The sequence below is a fragment of the Triturus cristatus genome, chromosome 8 (assembly GCF_964204655.1).
Source record: "Triturus cristatus chromosome 8, aTriCri1.1, whole genome shotgun sequence".
Taxonomy (NCBI): Eukaryota; Metazoa; Chordata; class Amphibia; order Caudata; family Salamandridae; genus Triturus; species Triturus cristatus.
The window spans coordinates 1101664639-1101682039 of record NC_140591.1 but is presented as its reverse complement, the minus strand read 5'-3'; the positions used below and the strand labels follow the sequence as shown (position 1 = coordinate 1101682039).

The following is a 17401-nucleotide window of genomic DNA, read 5'->3' as shown; positions in this document are numbered from 1 at the left end:
GACTACTGCCCTGGGACGAGGAGTTCCCTTGCAGGACATCTGTCAGGCGGCGACGTGGGCCTCACTGCACACGTTCGCCAAGCACTATTGCCTGGACAGCCAAGTCCGGAGAGATGGCTTCTTTGGCCGTTCTGTTCTCCAGGACTTTCTGGAGTGATCTTGGTTGGCAGACCCACCACCGGGGTTGGTATTGCTGGGGTATCTATTCTAAGGTGAGGAATCTAACTAACGTGTTTCTTTCAGATGAACAAGTTACTTACCTTCGGTAACGATGTATCTGTAAGAAACATTAGTTAGTTAGATTCCTCACCGACCCACCCATCCTGCGAACCGACATCTAGGGTTAAGGTCATCCTGTTCAGGGCCCTAGATTTTTTGGCACCAGTGTCGGTCTCTTGCATGGCTCTGCGTTCCTGGCGCGGAAAGCTATGTACAAGAACTGACGTCAGTGCGCGAGGGCTAAGTACTCCGACGACGTCATTCCGGCGCACAACGCCAACGGCGGACGCGGAGCCGCAGACGACACCTAGCGACTCGCAAGGGGTATTGCTACAAAAAGCTTTCCGGATCCAGCCTGACGCCTGGGGATATTCTAAGGTGAGGAATCTAACTAACTAATGTTTCTTACAGATACATCGTTACCGAAGGTAAGTAACTTGTTCATTAGGTCATTAAAATAAGTCTCTTGTAGGAAGATGCAGTACCCGAAGCCATTACTAGAAGGTCCCTTGTAGCATGCTGAAGTACCTTAAGCACGGAGGAAATAAAGAGAGAAAGATATAACCAGGGAGAGAATAAATAAGGGAGGTAGGTGAGGGGAGCAAGCACAGGGTACAAGAGGAAGGGAGAGACTAGTGATGGCTGGGGAGATGGGAAAAGAGAGACATGACCCACAGCCTGGAGGCAGCGTGAATGATATTCAGAAGGCAGTGGAGAGGGAGAGGTTCGGGAAGCGACAGGGGTATGACTATTGAGAGAGAAGAGAAGCAAGGGATGTAATTAAACAGGGGAATGATGGAGGAAGAGATGAGCGATGACCAGGGAGGCTGCATGAATAGAGACAAGGAGATAGTCCAAGAGATATGACCAGGAAGAAGAAAGTAGGAGAAGAGAGCAAATACACAGAGAAAAGAGTGAGGTTGATAGGTAGCACCCAGATGCACTAGTGATATTAGTCAAAAGTTTTAGAAACTTGCAACAACAACAAAAATAGTCCTTGACTTCAGTGGTCGGTTGGTAATCTAATCAGATGTGGAATACAAATATGAAAGTATATGAAAGAAACCATCAAATCAGAAGCTTGGACAAGAAATAGGCCTGGGCACCAAAATAAAATTGGCCCCATTAGTGAACAAGATGCCTAAACTAGTAGCCCACATTTTTAAATCAGACCCGTTTTTACTTGTAAAGAAATGCTGTATATGTGTTTTGCAAGGTGTAGGGGACTGCATACATTTGTGTTTGCTGCAGGAAATGTTGTTGTGATAACTAGGAGATCAACAGTAACACCGGCCCACCTGGCCATAAAACACCTCCACAAACTGCTAAAAAAAAGACCCACTCACTGATCTGTCAGACCAGACCAGCAGGCACTGCCTGGTTGCCCTAAGGGCGGTCTGACCCTGCTGGAAGTGGAAACTGAAACAGACAAGTGCTTAGGGTGGTTTTAAATTTTCTAATCCCTCATGTGTCACCATGATGACTGGACTCAATGGGTGACAGGAAATAATATTATTCTTGTACAGTTCTACGCTATCCGATCAGCATTATTTCGAGTTCTGCAGAGCGCGTCATCTGCCGAAAGGAGACAGATGCCCAGTCTGCTTTACTCGGAGTGCCATTGACCAATACATTCTTGTTTGAAATCAATTTTATTATTTTCCACATGCCTGTGTACATAGGTTTGACACCAAAACTGTTAATGACAATCTTACAAACATATAACATCTTGGCAGATCAATTAGGACATTTTGTCTTCACTCGGGAGTCCACAAGGCCCAACCCTGGCATGACAGTCATGTAGTGTTAACTTAGTTCGTGGACAAACATACTTGGCCAGGTTGACTGGCTTAGATAATTAGAGTGGTTTCAATGCTAAGGTCCATTTTCGCCAGAGTACAACAATAAAACGAACTTAGGAAGAACGAGGGGAAAGTGGGGGGGGAGGAGGATCCCCTAAATGTACTGCTAGAGGCTACACTCTTGCCCTGGGTTGTTGTGGGAGCTTTCAATGGTGCTGGCAGGAGTAAGAGAAATTTGATGCCAAGATGGTATGTCAAAGTAGTGGGGTATCGCCTGCATTAGTATGGTCTTCTTCAGTCCGGGAGCTCTGCCTCTCGCGGTAGAAAGCTTCTTCGAATAATTGAAGGGCCCTCATTCGTGGGGCAGAGCGGAAGTGCTCCAGTTTAAACAGGTGCTGTACTAGGGGTTGCAAAATGTGTGTGAATTTAGTGTCAGAATGTGCCTCACCGATGTTGGCGGGGGTCAGGGTTTACTTCCAATGCAGGGCAATAACCTGCTTAGCTGCCCTAGCATATGGAGGATCAGGCGTCAATCAGAGTGAGTCATGTCTTTAAGAGCTTAGGGTCGAAGTCCAAGGATCGCTATCTGCGGTGTGCTCGGGATAGGACACCCCACTGCGTCTTTGATGTGGCTGAGCACCTCTTTCCAGAAGAGAGTTAATGTTGGGCATGACCACCAAATATGTTCCTGTGTCCTCGTTGCACCGCCAACATTGGGATGTGGAGGAGGGAAACATTTTCTGTAGGCGAAGTGGCATGTGTTACCAGCGGGACATAACTTTATAGGCCGTCTCCTGTTGAGCAATGCTTTTATATGTTCTTGGGATATCTCGCATCATTTGTTCCCATTGCTCTGGAAGGGCCACATCTGCTACGTCTGTGTGCCATTTTTCCTGATAGGTTCGGAGGGGTAGAGTATTGGAAAGCTGCAGGACCTGGTAGGTACGCAAAATAAGGCCTCGCGAGCCGTCAAAGGAGCGTACAAGCGTCTCAAATGAGTTGAGCAGGAATGTGGCTCCTTGTATATTGAGGGGAGTATGTAGCCAGTGTCGAATTTGATAGTATTGTAAGTGTGTCGTGGCTGGAAGGCGAAATTCTTGTTTGCAGTGGTCAAAGGATTTGAAGGTCTCTCCCTCAAAAAGATCACTAATCTTGCGACAGTCTCCATCTGCCTAGGCCAGAAAGGAATTCGGCTGTAAGGCTGGTGGAAAGCCAGAATTGCAGGCGAGAGGCATGTTGGGGGAGGGGCAGGAGGTAAGGCCCCAACTTATCGCTATTCTATCCCATATATCCAGGACTGTCCCACAGGGGGCGCATGCCACCGCCCTATCCATATAAAACCAGTGTTTCTCGCTTTCACGGACTTCCCACTCCAAAATATAGCACAAGTGTGCAGCCCAATAGTAAACAAGGGGATTGGGACAGACGAGCCCCCCCGATCCCTCGGCAGCATTAAGATTCTGTTGGGGAACCTTGGTCTACCTTTACCCCAAATCAAGGCATTTAACTCTTTCCGGGGGCTTATGATATCTGGTTGAGGGATAGGTGTTAGAAGTGTTTGGAAAAGGTAAAGTATTTTAGGCAAAAAGGACGTTTTGACCGCCTTGAGGCGACCCAACCATGATATGGGGAGCGATTTTCATCGCCGAAGATTGTCCCTGATGGATCATTTACTGTCCGGCCAGTTGGCTTGAGACCACGACTCCAGCGTGGCCATGAAATTGAGGCCCCGGTACCGAATTGAATAGGTAGCCCATTGGAACAGAATGAGAGTGCTTAGTTCGAGAACCTCATGAGGGGGGAGTGTTAGGTTCGGCGCTTGCGATTTAGCTACATTAAATTTAAGTCTAAAGATGTGTTCCGATTGAGAGAGCAATGTGAGAAGTGGGATGGAGGGCTCAAGGTCGGTTAAAGTGAGTAGGAGGTCATCTACAAAGAGTGCTACCTTGTGTTCCTCTACTCCAAATGGTATGCCCGTGATTGCAGCAGACTGGCTGTTGGCTATCGCTAGGGTTCTACAGCCAGGGAAAAGAGTAGGGAGGAAAGGGGGCATCCCTGGCAAATACCCCTGCGGATCCGGACTGGAGGGGCCAGGAGCCCGTTGACTCTAATTTGTGCCGACAGGGCAACATAGGAGGCCATGATGCGAGATATCATGACCAGATTCAGTCTAATCCTTCGCAACACCGCCTGAAGAAAGGTCCAGTACACCCTGTCAAAGGCTTTCTCAGCATTGAGGGAAAGGAGAAATGCTGGGATGTTGCGCCGCTGTACTTTTTTCACCAGGTGGACCACCCGCCAAATATTATCTGCCCCCTGCCGTTGGCGTATGAATCCCACCTGGTCTGGGTCAATCAGACTGGGAAGGTATGGTTCCAAACAGCGTGCCAATAGTTGGTATATAATTTGGCATCAATGTTGAGGAGGGAGATAGGGCGGTAAGATGTGCGGGACGGGGGTCTTTCCCTTGCTTGGGAATGAGAGCAATCTCTGCCCTGGACATTGTAGGGGTTAAGCTTGTACTATCAGTGAGGGAGGTCAATAACCAGAGCAGGGGGGGCTGGAGCTGAGGAAGGAACAAGCAATAGAAGGAGACTGTGAGTCCATCCGGGTAAGGAGTCTTGCCTGCCGGCAGGCTTTTCAGTGCCCTTTGAAGCTACTGTAAGGTTAACGGGGCTTCCAACTGCTGTGCATGGGAGGGGTCGTGTGGCGGCCTGGTACAAGAGGCAAGCAATGGGTCTATCTCCTCTTGGACAATTTTGCCTTGGCTATATAGGGTTGATAAAAAATTGTGGAATGCCTCTTGGTTGTCTGTTTCGGAGGTAGCCCATGTGCCCTCCCTGGTCTTAACTCTGGCAATGAGGGCGTGGGAAATACGCATACGGAGTCGACAGGTCAATAAGGTGCCAACCTTGTTACCCCCTTCGTAATATTTTTGCTTCACTTCAGAGTGAGTGTTTGGCCTTGTTTACTTAGATCACTTTCAGTTGGCCACGGAAGGAAGCCAGCCGTTTTTGACAGTGCCGTGACAACGTTGCGTGATCCTGTCGCTCCATGGCTTTGATATCTCTGGCTAATCCGGCCTCCACCAAGCGGGATTCTCATGTTTGGGCTATTGCTATGGAGGTGATAACGCCTTGGATGGTTGCCTTAAAGGCATTCCATAGGGTGTGGCTTAGGGTATCGGGGAGATCGTTAGTTTCAAATTAAGCTTGAATTGCCTGCGTATTTCTGCTACATTGGCCTGGTCACGTATAATGTGTGGGGGGAGTCTCCACGTGGTAAGGAGAAAAAAGTCGCTCCTATGCCTCCCAGGGAGACCTAAAGGTGTGCATGGACGGATATAAAGATGTAAGATATCGTAGCCGATTCCAATGAGCAAATGAGTGTCTAGCTTCTATCAGACCCAAGATTGTGATATTGTGTTTTAGGGCTGCAGTCATTGCCCCGTGCCCCGGAAGGAGGTCGCGCTATGGTCTAGGTGAGGATCCCAGACTAGGTTAAAGTCTCCTCCTATAAGCATCGGGCCCATCTCCTAGGAGGCGAGTTCTTTGAGTAGGTTCGTAAGATATGTGTCTTGGAAGTGGTTAGGGGCATAGATGTTAATCAGCATGAGGGGGTTGCCATTGAGTAGTAGCTTGAGTTTCTCATACCTCCCCTCTTTGTCCAATACTGTTCGACTCCCCTGTAAGTGCAGGCCTACTCTACGAAGGATGGCTACTCCTGCTGTTTTAGATAGAGAAGACGCCTCGATTTGGGTCGGGTACCTGGGATGTGTCGTGCGCTGTGTGTCCGCGTGTAGGAGATGAGCCTCCTGGAGGAAGACAATGTCCGGGTCCTGAATCAGTAGGTAGCGCCATACCTATCTTCGCTTGTTAGGGGCATTTAATCCCTTCACATTGAGGGAAAGACATTTTACCTGAGTCATAACTATTTATGCAAGAAAAGATGTAAAGCCCCATGTAGAACCCACCCCTCTGTTAATAGTGGAACACTTGGATTTATTGGGCGCTCGCGGAGCCCTGGTGTGGGAGATATTAGAAGAGTACTAGTTGCAACCATCCCAGGTAATTCTACCGGTGTAAGATAATGTGTTTTTTTTGTTTTTGGTTTTTTTTGTCCTCATATATGCCACCAAATGATGTTTGCTCTAAATGGGAACTCTCCGTGCCTTTCACACAGACCAGCTCGGTTTCCGCCCCTGGGGTCTGTGTGCGGCAAACCGGGTTCCCCCAGAGGTAGGCTGTCTCCTTGTCCAACTCCCGTTCCCTTCTATGAACATAGTGAGTACTAGGGAGGACCGGACCACAGACCCCTGGCATAATCATTGGACAGGTGTTATTATTTCTTCACCCAGGCCATTAGTGCAGACCAGATCTTATTGGTACTCGCTTAGTCACAGGCTAGGTCTGACTGGCTAATCATCATGATGTTTTTTAGACAGTCCGCAAATCTGGGTGGGGCCTCGGACTTCCATTGTCTACAGATTTCTCTCCTGGCTATAACTATCACATAAAACACGAATTGTGAAGCAGCGTTCATCTTATACCCCGGTGAAAGACCAAAAAAAACCAGTCTAGGGCAACATATGATCTGTGTAGATAGAACCTCCTCTAAAAAGCTACATATAGCCACCCAATAGCTAGAAATCTTTGGACAATCAATAAACATATGTTGATCGTCCGCTGCCGGAAGTTTACACCTGGGGCAATAATAATTATCTGACGCTACCCTGAATAGTTTAGCCGGTGTCCAATAAACCCTATAGGCTGTAAATAGATGGTTCCTCCTAAAATTGGCAGGTTTAATTACTCTCTGAGACATTGAGAATGCATCCCTCCAAATTTTCTGTGCCTCCTCCATGCTCCCTATTAAACCGTTGCCCCAGAGTTTCCCTACCTCAGAATCTAAACAATCCTCTACCCCGATAAGTGTCTTATACCAGAAGGAGACCTCACGTTTCCAGCCTCCCCCCCTGCAGATGGAGTCTAAGATCGGGATGTCAGCTGCAGACCCCCATGATTGTCTTGCCCACCACGCGGACAGTTGGTAAAACTTAAATCTGGTTAGAGACCTGTTGGTTAAATTTACAAGGGACTCCCAGTCCATAAGCCTAGAGTCAAGACATAGGTCACCCCATGTTTTAATCCCTGCTGCTTTAAGTGGCTGAGACAATTGATCTAAAAGGCATTCAGGAGTGCCTGGGCAGTCCCAAATTGGAGCATATAGGTTATAATAAGGTATCCCCAATGTTTTCTGGATGTATCCCCAATTTTTAAGCGCCGTCTGTAGGATCTTAAGGCGGACCTTTTTGAAGAATTTTTGATCCCCAAATTTAAAGAGGAAAAACTCAAAGCCCTGTGGCTGGTCATGTAACATTGCCTGGAAAAGGCGGCTCTGTGAAGAAAAGTCCAACTTATTTGCCAAAATTCTGAAATTTTTAAAGTGAAAGGCGTGGCAGTATACAAATAAGTCGGGTAAGGCCAAGCCACCTACATTCAAGCCTCTCCTCAGTTTCTTCCAGGCTATCCTAGGTGATTTTGTGGCCCATATAAACGATCCAATCTTCCCTTGAAGACTAGCAATATCTTTGTGATTAAATGATAATGGGATAGATTAAAAAGAAACGTTACCTTGGGAAGGATAATCATTTTAACAAGATTTACTCTCCCGTAGATATTGAGTGGAAGGCTTCCCCATCTTAACATTAACTTACATGCTTCCTTCACAACTCTCTGCCAACTAGTTTTTGAGATATCAGCCAATTTTTGGGTTAGATGTATTCCGAGATATCTAATTTTTTGTTTAGCCCCCTCTATAGGGATTAAATTGTTCCAGCCCATTATATCTGTTTTTTCCTTATTAATTTTATACCCAGATACTCTTCCAAATTCCTCCGCTAATTCAAAGAGCCGCGGGATTGCCTCAACATGGTTAGAGGTGTACAAGAGGAGGTCATCAGCGTACAGGGCAGTTTTAAGCGCTAACTCTCCGATTTTAAAAGGTGTGATTGTGCAGTCCCTTCTAAGTGTACAGACAAAAGGCTCTATATAAACGTCAAACAATAAAGGGGACAGGGGGCATCCCTGCCTCGTACCTCCAGCAATATTAAACCATTCTGATAGGCCACCATTCACTAAGACCTTTGCTCGAGGGTTCCGATATAAAGATTTAACAGCTTCGATAAAAATTGAAGGAAAGCCGAACTTCATCATGGTAGCCCAGAGGTACCCCCAGTTGACCTGATCGAAGGCTTTGGCTGCATCGATTGCTATGATAACAAGAGGCAGCCCCCTCTCCTCTGCATAATCTATTGCCCCTATTGCCTGAAACGTAAGTTTGTTGAGCTGCCTCCCTGGTATAAACCCTCTCTGGTCTGAGTGTATGATTGTTTTAATGGATCTGGCTATTCTAGTGGCCAGTATCCCAGAAAAAATCTTTAAATCAGAGTTTAACAGTGAGATTAGTCTGTACGACTCAATTTTTTGTGGATCTTTATTTTGCTTGGCTATCAGGGTTATGGTGGCTTCAGCCCAGGATGGGGGGATACTATCTCCTTGTAAGAGAATTCTGTTAAAGAGTGTCCTGAGCACTGGAACTACTGTTTCAAAATTATCAGAATATATTTCAACCGGCAGACCATCTGGGCCAGCGGCTTTACCTCTACTCATTTTCTTAAGTTGTTCCTGTATTTCACCATCCATAATTTCACTAGCTAAATAGATCTTATCGGATTCAGACAATTGGGGTAGATCTCTCAAATTAAGCCAGTCAGCAGCCTCCTCCAGTCCAGGTCTGGTGTCCTCTTGATACAAAGCCAACATAAACCCCCTGGCCTCTTCCTTAATCAGCTCCTCCTCTGATATCAATAATCCAGATTCTCTTTGTACCAACGACTTAATGTTGTTCCTGACCCTATTCGTCCTTGACTTCCATGCTAGGAGAGCACCACATTTTTCTCCATACTCAAAATTCTTAAGTCTGCTGACTTCCCACCTTTCCTTAATGATCTTATCGCTCCTAGCCTTAAATGCTGCTTGTAGTTCCAACAACTCTCTCTCTACTTTCGGAATACTCTCCCTATCTTCCAGGGCAGCCAGTTGTAGATCTAATTCTTTCTTTTTATAGCTTTAGATCATCTATTTCCTTGATGAGTTTCCTCCTATAAATCATTTGCGAACCCAACAGCCCCCGTAAATAGGCCTTAAAGGACTCCAAAACAATTTGCACAGTAGAGGAACCAAGATTAAAATTAAAGAAATCAATTATTCTTACTTTTACCTCTACCTTCACTTTTTCATCCAGGAGGAGTGTTCTATCAAGTGTCCATCTATATTCAATATTCCTAGATCCTAAATTGAGCACAAGTTCGACTACTGAATGATCCGAGATACCCACCGAGGTATAACAGACCGATACAATGTTTGCAAGCAGTACCTGGTCAGCCTAGAAGAAATCTATTCTAGAGAATTGCTTGTACTTTTTGCTATAAAAAGAATACTCTCTTTGGCTGCATATTTCACTCTCCATAGGTCCAGTAAATTAAAGTCCTTCATGATATTCCTCAGTGATGATACAGTTTTAGTATGAGCACAATATTTGACCCTAGAGGTCCGGTCCAGCTGCCCATCAAAAACCAGATTAAAATCTCCCCCTAATATAACCGGGACTGGATTCTGTAATAGGCATGCACTAAGTTTTAAGATGGGACCTGGGTTATCCTCATTCGGGCCATAGTACACTGCACAGGTGAAGGATAAGCCACCTAAAGAGAGAGCTGCCACGAGCCATCTGCCCGATTGGTCAGTGTCCCACTTCTGGACCTTAATCCCTCTGTTCGATCTAACAACAATTGCTACACCTCTTGTACACCCCTTCTGTCGTGAACATAGTACATTCTGCACCCACCCCAATTTACCAAAAACTTGCTCACATACTTTAACCTCTAGGTGTGTTTCCTGTAGTAAATAGAGATGGGCTTCCGTACTTTTTAAATACTCGCAAACCCTCGATTGTTTCCTTCCGCCCCCTAAACCATTAACATTCCAGGAGAGGAATTTTATACCACTCAATCCACTCATGATCTACCCGTAATTACCATGCATCTAGAGCTATTAGCACAAAAAACAATCTTGCATAGTGTGAGGACAATTTTTCCCAGTTTACCCACCCCTTTGTGACCCCACCCAGACCCTCCCATGAGGAACCCTCCCATCATACCTGGTGTTGGTATCGCCTTTCAGGAGCCCCTCCCAGGTGACACAGCAATGTAATTATTACACAAAATCAAAAATCAAAAAGGCGACATGATGACAGTGGTTTCACCCACCACTCCCACTGTGAACAGGAATCAATTAGTTATTTGTTCCTTTTATCGTATATATTCCACTCCATTATACTTTTATATATATATATTTTTTTAAATTTTTTTTTGTACCTACACCTCTTGTTTTGTAGCGCCCCTCCTCTTTTTTTTTTTACCCCTTCTTGAGGCTGCCCACAGATCTTTTAGTGTTCCCATTCACCATCTCTTTTTTTTTTTTTCTTCCCCCCCTTTTTTACTCTATTTTATAATTATTGTAAAGTTTTTTTTTTTATTTTTTTTTTCACCCTTTATATATTCCCCCCCCCCCTTTTATATATTTTTTTTCCCCATTTTCCTTTCCCCCCTCTAAAGCCTAAAGTGGAATTACTGACCCCCCCCCCCCTTTCTCTTTTTTACTGTTTCATCTGGGATAGGAGGACATCAACATCTTCTGGCTGGCTGTAATTGTACATTTTGTTCCTCCACATTATTTTCAAAAGGGCAGGAAATTTCATTTGGACTTGTGCTGCAAGAGACCTTAATTCCGGCATTCTAGAGCCCAGCTCCCATTGTCTCTGCGCAGTTCTTCCCCCGATATCTGATCTAATTTGATAAGGATGTGTCTGATGATGGAGAGTCGAGCGAGATGGGCATCTACCTAAAATTAATTCTTTAACGCTGTATGTTTGAAAATTAACAAGAATTTTCCTTGGTGCTTTCCTATCTGGATGTAGTCTAAAAGGGTCCCTATGCACACTTTGAATCTCTGCCTCCAGGTCAATGTCAGGCCGATCTTTCAAAACTCCGTCCCTCAGTAGTTTACAGACAAAACCCTTAATGTCTTCCATCTCTTCTCCTTTGGGGATCTTCAAGATTCTGAGGTTGTTCCTGCGGGCTTGCATTTCTAATCTTTCCATATCCATTGTAAGAGACCGATTCTGGATTTTTAATGTATCAATGACCTTAGAGTTTCCTTGGACAGATTCTGACAGGGCAGTAACTTTAAGCTCAAGTGATCCAGTCCGCGCGCAAATATCATCGAGCCTGGACTCTAGAAGGTCAAACCTATCGTGGATACTTTTTTGGTTATTCTCGGAGATTTCGAACTTAGCCATAAGATCCTCCCTTAATGTCTGAAATAAGGAACCCAGCCTACCCCCGTCACCATCATGGTTGTCTGATAGCAGAGGGCTCCTCTGAACCAGAGCCTGCAACTGGAGCAGAGCTAGGACTCGAGATTGACAATGCCCATTAAGGTCCGCTATAACCTGTGGAGGCAAAGGAACTAGAGCCCCCGATGAGACCTGCTGAGCTTGAGACGAAGACAGGCTGCTTGCTGAAGGGCCCTGATTTGCACTCTCACCCCCTAGGTCCAGCATATTCTCTAGAGGTGCATACCGATTCTCCAGCTCTAAGGGAGGATTACCACACTCCTGGGAAGATGTAGCCATCTCAGCTCCCCCCTCAAAGCCTACAACCTGCTCCATAATTTTAAAGAAGGTCTTAAGCGACGGAGTATTCTTCTGAGATTGTTGAGCCACCTTGGGACCTTTTGCCCTTTTAATACTTCCTGGTTTTTTCTTCTTCTTATGGGGGGTAAGCGGAGTTGGACCCTCCCTTGCCACAGGGTCGAGCACCCCCTTTGACCTTAGCTCTTGCTGTGACCTTAGTTGGTATCTTTTAAGGGTGAGATTGACAGCAATCTCTGCACTCCCGTAGGGTCTCTCCTGCTCTTGCACCCTGAGAAAATAGACACCTGCGCCTCCGGGCTTCTTCCTCGCAGGGCAGCTACCCCCCCCCCTCACTACAGGGGTTAACTGGTTGGACCTCGACAGAAACCAGATCCATAAAATTCCACTGATGGTCCTCCCCTGCTTGGAAACTGCTTACCGAGATCAGCCGTTGAAGAATGGGGTACAGATGGAGAAAATTGGTGCAAACCGGCCCACGAAACTGAGTAGATACGAGTGCAGCCCGTGCCCGGCACCAGAGATCCCTCCGACGTCCTCCGGGCCACCATGCTGATGTATTCCTTGCTTCCTGGAAGGCTCGATCCGCCTCTACCGCCTCTACCGCTACGTAGTACATCCGTCTCCTCTGGGTCCTAGCGCCGCAGAGCGCTGCCAAATCCGCCTCGCTTCAGGGCGTTTTTAAAAAAGGAGAAAAAGCCAGATTACTCACTAATCGAAGAACAGGGGAAAAGAGGACACCATCTGCTCACCAGTCGAGAAAACCCCCGCTCATGTCGCCTAGTCGCCTTTACATGCTATGCCGCCTCGGAGCCCCTGCGACCGGCGTCAGCCTGCCGCCGCCATGTTCCTCCACTACGTGACCAGATAATGTGTTTCTAATAAAGAAGGAGAGGAACAATAATAGGATAGGTTCACCATCATCCCCGGGGTGTTCAAGGATAGATAGGGAAGGGAAAAGAGACAAGTAAACAACTATGAAAAAGTAAGGCCAACTGTGCCACAATAGTCCATTCCAGTGCTGGAGTGAACCTTTGGTATATACCAGGGCGACTCTGAGGAAGTCACTCCTCCTGGGGACCAGTTCAATGGCAGGGGTGCCACGGTGATCCTGCTGCTAACCGCTTTCTCCCTACCCAGCGGCTGGCCCGTAACTTCAAAGTAGATAAGAAAACACCCCCTAGATCCCAGGGCTTCATTAGGGTGAGCTCCTCCGTTGAGGTTGCCAAAGTAGGCGTCACAGTATTTGCTTGGGTGGCCGCAAGTCTCTAGTGGGCCCCATCCTTGAGAACATGATATAAGTCGCTAAGTATTGGAAGAAACAGTGAGACTGATTGGCATGGAGGTTTGAAGAGTGTAAATTCAGTCCTGCTGAATTCGATGGGTGGCTAAGATGCTGCGCCTCCACAGTTAACATGCACCGGGGAGGGTGAGTTTGAGGCAGATGGAGAGTTAGGCGGAGTCCAGGCACCATCCATAGGTCTGAGATGCTGTATAATGTCCTGCTAGGCCTGTTGTGATTTGAGACAGATCACTTGCTTTCTGTGCTTGATTTCTCAGATGAGATACAGTTTACCATTCCGGCCGCAGCGGCGACCTGGACTGGGCAAGGCCAGAATTCTGGCTGGAGGGATGGGACTCCATTGTAAGTTGGAGTCGTTGCTGGGCCTCCCGTAGGGATCTGAGTGATCTGCGCTTGCTTTCCCATGTGAAAATCAAGGCAAAGGGATGACCCCACTGATATTTAACTTTCAAGTCTCTCAGTTTGTCTGTGACCAGTTTGAATTCCCTGTGCCGGCGCAGCGTGACGGGGCCAGGTCTTGAAAAATTTGAATGTGGTACCCGCCATAGGTCAGGTCAGCTTTTCCTCTAACAGCATGCAGGATTGCCTCCTTCTCAGTGAAGAAGTGTACCCGGGTAAGGATGTCCAGAACGAGGCTGTGTTCCCACGGGGGGCTGCTATCTGGTGTGCCCTATCCAGAGCTGGAGGGGAGACATCCTCATCACCCCATACTCCCTGAAGGAGATCCGCCATGTAGGACATGATGTCCTGCCTTTCTACGCCCCTGGGGATCCCCTGATGCGGAGGTTGTTCCTCCGACTCCTGTTTTCCAGATGCTCCTGCTTGATTTGCAGCTCGATGTGCTGTTCCTTGAAGACTGTCATTCTGCACCAAAGCTCTTCCTGGTCTACAGTTTGCGTTGCAAGTGTTCGCTCGAGATCGTTTGCCCCAAATTTCTGTCATATCGCGCCAGAGGTCCTGCGGCATGTTTTAAACTCAGTTTTGAGTGAGTAAGTGGGCTTGCCTAGGGGGTAGTCGCAATCGGTAGACCCGGCTGGGCCGTAGTGGCAGGAGGCGGCTTCAACCACATCGATAGGACCGCAGCTTCTTTAGTGGGGCCTGGGGTGGTGTCCTTTCCTGCTTTGGCGTGGGGCATGTTCCTCCCGCGTCCCCCCCTGTTCAGTATGGCCCACACAGTGGGTCAAGTCCCAGGTTGCTGGCCCAGAGGGGGACGACAGAGGTTCCCTTTCTCTTGGTAAGGGCAGCTTAGTACACTGGGCAATGATGAGGGGGCAGGAAGCACAGCCATGAGTTGCCCCCTTTAGCTGCACGATATCAGAGGTATTGGCCCCCCTGGGGGCTATGTGGAGATCCACTCCACTTCTGTGGTGGTGGAGAGTTCACTCGAAGAAGCATGTAATCAGGCCCCCCGCGTAAGGGCCCGCAGCGTCGTCCTGCCAGTGAATGGGTTGGTAGGGGAGAGGGAGCGGGGCCTAGCTCGCTGTCTGACTGCACAGCCGATTGCACCCTCCCTCTCCCACCAGCAAAATTAGCCGCACACACGTGCAGAAATGGCCGCACCAGCACTCACCTCCTATCTTGTGCCTCGGAGGGTCCACGTGGATGCTGCAGCAGGTGGGTTCGCCGGTGAGTGGGGCAGCTCCTCCCTTCGTTCACTCGATGACGGTCCCCCCCAGGCTTCCTGGTGATCGTACCCAGCAGGGTGGGGGCAGCCCTGTGTGTCGTGACTAGACTTGCTCAAGAGCCTTCGCGGGTCACTGCGGAAGGAGGCCGCAGAATCCGATCAGGTCTCTGTCATCATGCGTCTCCCGGCAGGGATCCGGGCGGTGGGCAGCAACGAACATCAGGCCTGGTGTCGCCAGGGCGGGGAGACAGCACTGCAGGCCCCAGCCAGCAGGGGCCCCTACGGTGGTCAGGCGAGCCCCACAGCGCAGAGCCCCTGCGTCAATCAGTGAAACCGAGGGTCTGCTCAGTCAACCAACATGCGAGGCCCACACCAACTTCGGCCCACAGTGCGATTCCCCCAGCTCCTGCCTGGTACAGCATTCGTGGTTGCCGGTGCGGGGTCATCGGGCCACCCACAAAGCCACCAGGCCAGGCTCCCGCACGGGAGATCTAGACCCTCGATGCATGGGACACTTCCTCCAGGCCCGGGCACAAGATGGCGGGTCCAGCCACTCCGCTCGGCCAACTACCACTCTTTAGTCCTCCTCTCGAGCCTGGACGAGTCTCTCATGGCTTGGTGTCTGGGCGAGTGACTTGGTGGACATTAGCTGCGGATCCACATCTGATTTCGGGGCCCCGATGGTGGTGGATTCCAACGGCTGCTCGCAGGACAGCGAAGGCACCGCGAGGTGCGTCCTACTCCATCGTAGTCTTGGCCACGCCCCATCAATGCATTCTTAATACAACATAAGGGACTTATGCCACTATTTGTGGCCATCCTCATCTGATAACATTTAAATAAGGCCCTGGAAAATTAATTCATGTCAACTTAAATGAGGATAATGCTATTTCAACATCACATACATTGTTTTTTGTTTTTTTTTGTCCTCATATATCACATAGGCAGGAGATGTAATCTAGGAGCGACCTGGGAACTCAGCATAACCATTAGTGATTTAGACTCCTTTGACAATCTTCCTTCAATCAATTGTTAGGGGAGGGTTTTGCGGTAGCCACTGCCATCCTCCTCCACTGTTGAAGTTTATCTTAATCCTCTGACTTTCATGGATATGATTGTACTTTATATTCTAGCCTCTTGGGAAAGCAGAAAAAACACCATACTATAAGTAGCTTTCCACAGTAATTGCGAGAATTGAGAAAAGGGGTCCCACATTTTCTGTCTCTTTGCTGAACCATTTAGACAGTCCAGCCTACCAATGCGTTAAGCAGATTCCACCCAGTCAGGAAAAGAGGGTGGTGTGGTGAAAACCCATTTTACATATTTCTCTTTGTGGAATAATTATCAAAGTGAGGACAAGCGGATTCGTAATTTCCCCAGTTTTTGAGAAGCCCCATCACCATCCCAAATCCCAAAAATGATCAATGCAAGGTTTACCTCTATGTTTTCTCCCAAGATTGCAGTTAGCACCTTACCAACTTCCTGCCAGAAGAGCTTGATGTCTGGGCGCTGCCATAATAGATGCACATCATCCACGTTCTCAAGATCACTTTTAGGTCAAATCCTCTTCTTGCATCCTCCCATCTTCGAAAGCTTCTTGTGAGAACAGTAAGCCCTGTGTAAGATGAATACATGATTTCTTCTAAGGAGTGCAGATCTCACCGTTACCCAAAGTGTAGACATGGATACTTGTCATAAATCAAGAATTTCTACTACCGGCAGGTCCACCTTCCAAGTCTCCTCTGGTAGAGTTGAGGAACAATCTTCACCCTGTACCAGGGCCCAGTACCATCCGGACACATCCTTTCTATATGTCTGACTCCTGTGTAACTCTTCTTCCATTTCTGTTTTCATCCCTATATTCAATTGATCACGTGACCAACTTGCCAGCTGATAGTATTTAAATCTGGATAATCTGTGACTCATGCTTTCCAATATGGAGTCCCATGACAACAGGGAATCTTGTTCAAACAGCTGGCCCCATCGTACTATACCTGCAGTTAGCAGTGGGGTGGCAAGGGTATCTTGTAGGCACTGGGGGGTCCCAGGGGATTTCCATATCGGGGCCTTACTTGCCGAAGGCGCGCCTAAGGCAAGCCCGTCTGCGCCCGTCCGCGTCCCGGCTGCGGCCGTGGCCTGTTACTCTGCTCCACGGACAGGGGGGGGGCTCGTGCAGCACTGATGTACGGTAGGGATGAGCTACTTAATTTGTCTTTACCTTTATGCCCCTCACACCCTCAGTTTGATCTGTCGGATGCTCAGGAGCATGTCTGTACTATATGTGGTTTTTGTCTCCCGGACTCTTCCTCAGCTGGCTCATTCGCCCCAGGCCGTCGGCCCAAGCTGGATAAGGCACCGTCCATCTCCGCCGCCTTAATCAATGTACGCTCCTTTAAAAAACTTCACTCCGACATCTTTGAGCTCCTCTCTGATCTCCCTGTTGATCTTCTGTTCCTCACGGAAACATGGCTCGATTCCAACTCTGACCCTTTTGTTACTCTGGCTATCCCTGCGGGTTACAAAGTTGCTAGGGCTGACCGCTTAGAAGGAAGGGGTGGCGGTGTAGCGGTTATTTTCAGAGAAAAGTGGGAGCTTATTAGGGGTGAGTCTCATACTTGGGGGTCAGGAGAAGCGTTAGACTTTAGTATCAGGCTTTCCCCCCATTTTCTTCTTGGGGGG

At 48.0% G+C, this 17401-nt stretch overlaps 1 protein-coding gene across 4 annotated transcripts in view; it reads left to right on the top strand.

Moving 5' to 3' along the window:
- Window positions 1-17401, top strand: part of CDKL5 (cyclin dependent kinase like 5) — a 1167948-nt gene that overhangs the window by 988565 nt on the left and 161982 nt on the right. The gene's annotated exons all lie outside the window — the stretch shown is intronic.